Raw genomic sequence first — 6,005 nt, forward strand, 5'->3', positions numbered from 1 at the left:
GGATTCTTGCCATTGCTGTGATATTAGATCCTCGATACAAGTTAGAATTTGTGAAGTGGTGTTACAATAGGTTTTTTTGGTAAGGATTCACCTCAATTAGATGATGTTTCTACTAAGCTATCCTCTCTTTTTGCACAATATATGCAAAATGCTAATGAGTCTACCAGTACCACTTCAAAGAATCCATCAAATCATTCTCCAGATTGCCTTGATAGTGTTATGGAGGTAAAACTACATTTATATAGTTCTTTAATTATATTTCTATCAATTTTATATTGTTGTGACTATATACCACCTATCATATCTTATGATCTAGGATTTTGACACATTTGATGATGAAGAAATGTCTACTCACACCAAAAAAAATCAATTAGAGTTATACTTGGATGAACCAAGATTGGATAGGAAATTAGAGTTATATGTCCTTCACTTTTGGAAGGGAAATCATTATCGATACCCTGATCTCTCTTTGATGGCTCGTGATGTTCTGTCCCTTCCTATATCAACTATTGCCTCAGAAGCAGCTTTCAATATTGGTGGTAGGGTTGTCGATAAGTTTCGTAGTGCCCTCAAGACTGCAAATGTTGAGGCTTTAATTTGCACTCGTGATTGGATATTTGGACTGTCAGGTGTTGAGGCTTTAAATGAGTTGATATTGAAGATTTGAAGTCCAAGCTTTATTCGGTTGTATTTCATGCTAAAATGCAGGTTTTGTGTGTATTTTATTGTTGAATGGTTAAACCTGTGAAAACATAAAAATACAATTAATCTACATTTATTAAACACATAATTGACCCAAATGTAATGTCTCTACAGAGTTTAAAACACAGTTTTGGGTACTTATCATTTGGCCAAGAACTTTTTACGTTCATTTCTTGACCAATCATCAGGAATAATATCAGACGCTAAATAATTCACAATGTCAGCATACTATGGTGCAGAAAAAATAGCATACATGCTCATCAGGAAAAGAGTCAGGTATGGACTCAGAATCACTATCATCGTCATTTGTAAGTCTAGATAAGTGGTCGGCAATTACGTTTTCGACCCCTCTTTTGTCCTTTATTTCTAATGTGAACTCTTGCAGGAGAAGAATCCATTAGATTAATCTCTGTTTAGCATCCTTCTTTGCGAGAAGGCACCTAAGGGTTGTATGGTCCGTGTAAACTAGAGTCTTAAAACCAACCAAATAAGGACGAAACTTATCTAAAGCATAAACGATAGCTAAAAATTCTTTTTCAGTAGTTATATAATTCCTTTGAGTATCGTTTAAAGTTTTACTAGCATAATAAATAACGGGGGATTTATTATCTAGTTTATGTCCCAAGACAGCACCAACAACATAATCACTAGCATCACACATGAGTTCGAAAGGTTTAGACCAATCGGGAGGTTATATAATGGGTGTAGAAGTTAAGGCGGCTTTTAAAGTTTCAAAAGCCTGTTTACAGATGAAATTAAAATCAAAGATGGCATCCTTTAAAAGCATAGTTAAAGGCCTAGCTATTTTTGAAAAATCTTTGATAAAGCGCCTATAAAAACCTGCATGGCCTAGAAAGGCTCTAATATCACGGACGTCCAGGTATATAGGTAGAGTCACTATCTTATCTAGTTTGGCCTTATCTACTTCGATGCCATCACTAGATACAATATGCCCTATCACTATTCTTTTTTTCACCATGAAATGACATTTTTCCCAATTTAAAACCGGACTCTTCTCTTCACACCATGTCAAAACCTTAGATAGGTTAGACAGGCAGTCAGTGAAAGAGTCTCTATAGATAGAAAAATCATTCATGAAAACTTCCATGAAGCGTTCTACCATGTCACTAAATATATGAAGCATACACCGCTGGAAGGTACCAAAAGCATTACAAAGGCCAAAAGGCATTCGTTTATAGGCGTATGTTCCAAAAGGACATGTGAAGGTAGTCTTTTCTTGGTCATCAATATCAATAATAATTTGAAAATAGCTAGAGTAGCCATCCAAAAAATAGTAAAAAGCATGACCAGCTAGACGTTCGAGCATCTGATCTATAAAGGGTAAAGGAAAATGATCCTTTCGTGTCATGACATTTAATCGTCTGTAATCAATACAGATCCTCCATTTCACAGGACCATGCGTGGCAACATATTCACCCTTGGCATTACGTACCATGGTAATACCTGATTTCTTAGGAACCACATGAATGGGACTTACCCATTCGCTATCAGAGATTGGGTATATGATACCCTCGATCGAAAGTAACCGTAAGACTTCTTCCCGACCACCTCTTTCATGGCGGGGTTCAAACAACGCCGAGGTTTCGCGAAAGTCTTTGCATTATCCTCCAAATGGATACGATCGTCTGCAAACATTAGGGTCAATTCCCTTAATGTCGGCTAGGGACCAACCAATTGCGAGCGATGTTCCCTAATCAAACGCGTGCCTCTTCATCCTTAGACAATAGAAGATATTATTACCGGTGACTACCATCCGGATCAAGTTGAATATACTTTAACTCGGGCGAAAGGGTTTAAGCAAGGGGTGGTGGGAATGTCGATAAATGCTTACGGAGGGTCCTCATCACGAGTAATGAAGACTTGCTTAGGCGGTCTTCAAACTCGATAGATGGAACAACGAATGGTCTCTACGATAGGTGTAGACTCAAAGATGGTGTTGACTTCCTTTAAGTAGGAGTCATCGGCGAAATCTGAACTTCCAAAAGAAAGAAATTTATGCATCTGGTTTTCTGGAAACGTGTTATTAAAAGAATCTTGAGCTAAGCTCTCGATCATACTAACCTCCCCATCTGCAGACGAATCTGGTAACTATTTCATCATTTTAAAAACATTTACCTCAATAGAAAGATGGCCAAAAGACAAGGACATCGAACCATCACGGCAGTTTATGAGCGCGTTAGCAGTTGCCAAGAAAGGACACCCTAAAATGATCGGAACAGAGTCGTTAGCAACTTCTGTATCAAGGATAACAAAATCAGTAGGATAGTAGAAATCCTGGACATTAACAAGCACGTTTTCAATCACACCCTTAGGGTACTTAATAGATCGATCCGCTAATTACAACGTCCTTTTAGTAGGTTGCATCTCTTGTAGACCTATTTGTTTGTATAGATAATACGGGAGTAAGTTAACACTTCGCCCCGTGTCTAGTAAAGCGATGGATGGAGTGTGGGAATTTCCTAAGGTGCATTATGCGATGGGATGACCGGGGTCCTTGTACTTAACAATTCCATTATGTTCTGATAAAGTTGGAAACTGTTCAGTTAAAAAGGCGTCTTTAGGAATATTTGTCTTACGCCTAGTAGTGCACAACTCTTTGAGAAACTTAGCATGGTGAGGTAATTTTTTAATCGCTTCGAGAAAAGGTAAGTTTATCGTTAGATTTTTAAAAACTTCCCTGATCTCGTCAAAATTTGTATCCTTATTTAACATAGCTAATCTCTGAGGAAACGGTGGTTTCTCTCTATATTTAGCATATGGATCAACATGATGTTTAACCTTAGTTTTTTGTTTCTTAGGATGCGGTTTAACTGGTACCTCTACAGGGGTATGATCTTCAGTTTCTATATCGGTATCTAATTCTATATCTGGTGTAGGGACTACTGGTGGGGTAACTATAGGCATAGTTACGGTGTTGTCAACCACTCTGCCAGAACGGAGAGTGGTGATGGCATTTAGCTCACCTACGCTTGCATTTTCCGTACTAGTATTACCGTTTACTTCAAAGGCTGTGTTTGTTATTTTAGGATTAGGTATCGCTTGTCTTGGAAACACACCCTTGGGTTGTACTTTCTCTTGTGCTAACTGCTGTAAAGAAAGTTGGATGGCTTGTAAAATCTGTTGTTGGGTTTGCATAAAGGCGTCAAAATGATCCGGTTGTGGAGGAGTGTTAGCTATAGGTTGTGTGACAGGAACCATGTCACGTTGATTATTAATTGGTGGATTTTGATAGTTATTATTTGCTAGAACTATACCTCTATTAGTATTATAATTATTATTGTTATAATTATTATAATTATCCTGACCTTGTCCTTTTCGTGGTGGAGCTTGGTTGTTATAATTATTATAATTACCCTGACCTTGTCCTTGACCTTGTCGTGAAGGGGCTTGGTTATAATTGTTTGCTGGCCTAACATTTTGATTATTAAACCCTGGAGGATAGGTTTTTGTTGAACAGAGATAGCCTCTACCTTTTTAGTTAGAGATTTAATTAAATATTTAAGCTCAGGGTCGGGTTTCATCTCAAGCATACCGGGGGCCTTAATTGTTGTAGAAGAACTAGTGGAGCGGGAGATATCGTCACTACCCCCCAGTTATGATTACACTTTGTTTGATCTTCTAAAAATTTATAAGCCTCTGAGGCTCCCTTACTTAGGAAACTACCCCCATTCATTATGTCAAGCACCTCTTTGCGGTGGTGTAACAGTCCCTTGAAAAAGGCACGAACTAATGTGTCTTTCGCAAGGTTATGGTGTGGACACTCTATAAGAAGATCGGTGAAATGATTCCAAGCCTCTGAAAATGATTCATGAGGATTCTGTCGAAGGAAATGAATCTTGGAAAGCATTTCATCTGTCTTCAGTGGTGGGTAAAAATGTTCCATAAATAGTTGAACAAGTTTGGCCCATGAGTCCATAGTATTAGGCGCTTGGGCAGTTAACCAAGATGCTTGCTTTATCGGCTAAGGTGAAAAAAACACCCTCGGTTTAATTTGTTCAAAGACCAACCGTAGGATGGTGGAATGTAGTAAGGACTTGGTCAATCCTACGCATGTGCTGATAAGGTTTTTCATGGTCTAACCCATAAAAAATGGGTAACAAATTAAATATATTTGGGGGGATTCGAAAATCCCCCACTGGGTTTGATAGAATGATGCACGATTTTGGGCTATTGTTTAAGGCTTTGTAAGAGTCAGAGAGAGAAGACTCTCTTTTTTTAGCCATTATTTCAGGTGTGGTGTGTGGTATACTAGCTAGAGGTGTAGTGAGTGGTATACTAGAAAGGCGTGTTTGTTGTCGTTGCCGGTTTATTACGTTAGGCGTTTTTCTTCTGCCTGACCTTAATTTCATGCAAGGCTAAGACCAATCTTAACTAAACACGACAACACTCAAAACAATCCTGATATGCTAGTATAAACCTCTAACAGGAGATGCGAGGAGTGGAAGAAAAAAGTACCTGAATGCCTCCTTGCTTCGCTTATGAATAGCGTCTTGTTTACGCGAGTTCAGTGTATGTAACAAGTTAGAAACATTGAATAACTTGAAATAATGAAAATTTGAAATAACCAGTGAAAATTGGGCGGTTCAGAATAGGGCTGCGTGCGCCTGGTTAAGCTTAAGGGAGGCGCTGGTCGCTCGAGGGTGAAAGTCGAGTTCGAAGTTCCAGCGCTTTCGAGTTTTGCCTTGGTAGGGCGCGGGTCGCACTCAGGTGAAAGTCGAGTTCCAGGAGCTTCAGCGCGAGGGGCGCTCGAACTTTGCCTTGGCAAGGCGCGGGTCGCGCTCAAGTCCAAGTCGAGTTCCAGGCACTTCAGCGCTAGGGGCGCTCGAAGTTAGGCTTGTAAGGGCGCGGGTCGCACTCAGAGTTGTTCTTTGAAAAATTTTAAGTTTCTGAACCAAACAGTCACTGTTAGAAACAAACAAGGGTGGGTAGGTTTAATGGGACTTTGGGAAGACTAACAATACTAAAGAAAACAATACTAAAGGAAACTAAGATGGCAGCGACACCATTTGATATAATATAAAACAATAGTTTTACCCACGAATAACTAACGAGACTCTAACGCAAGTAAAACTAAAGCTATTTTCCACTATGGTTATCAAAGTTTTCTACTCTCAATGCTATCGCAATAGAGTTGGAGTAGAAGATTCGTTCCACTCCTAGTTCTTTAGAATTAGCGTTTTCAACGACTATTAATCCTACCAAAGTTAATGAGAGTATGATGGGAATTTATACTACGATGCAAATTATGCTAACAAGATATGATAATTCAACTACAAAATGCT

This window comes from Coptis chinensis, chromosome 7 (assembly GCF_015680905.1).
Source record: "Coptis chinensis isolate HL-2020 chromosome 7, ASM1568090v1, whole genome shotgun sequence".
Taxonomy (NCBI): Eukaryota; Viridiplantae; Streptophyta; class Magnoliopsida; order Ranunculales; family Ranunculaceae; genus Coptis; species Coptis chinensis.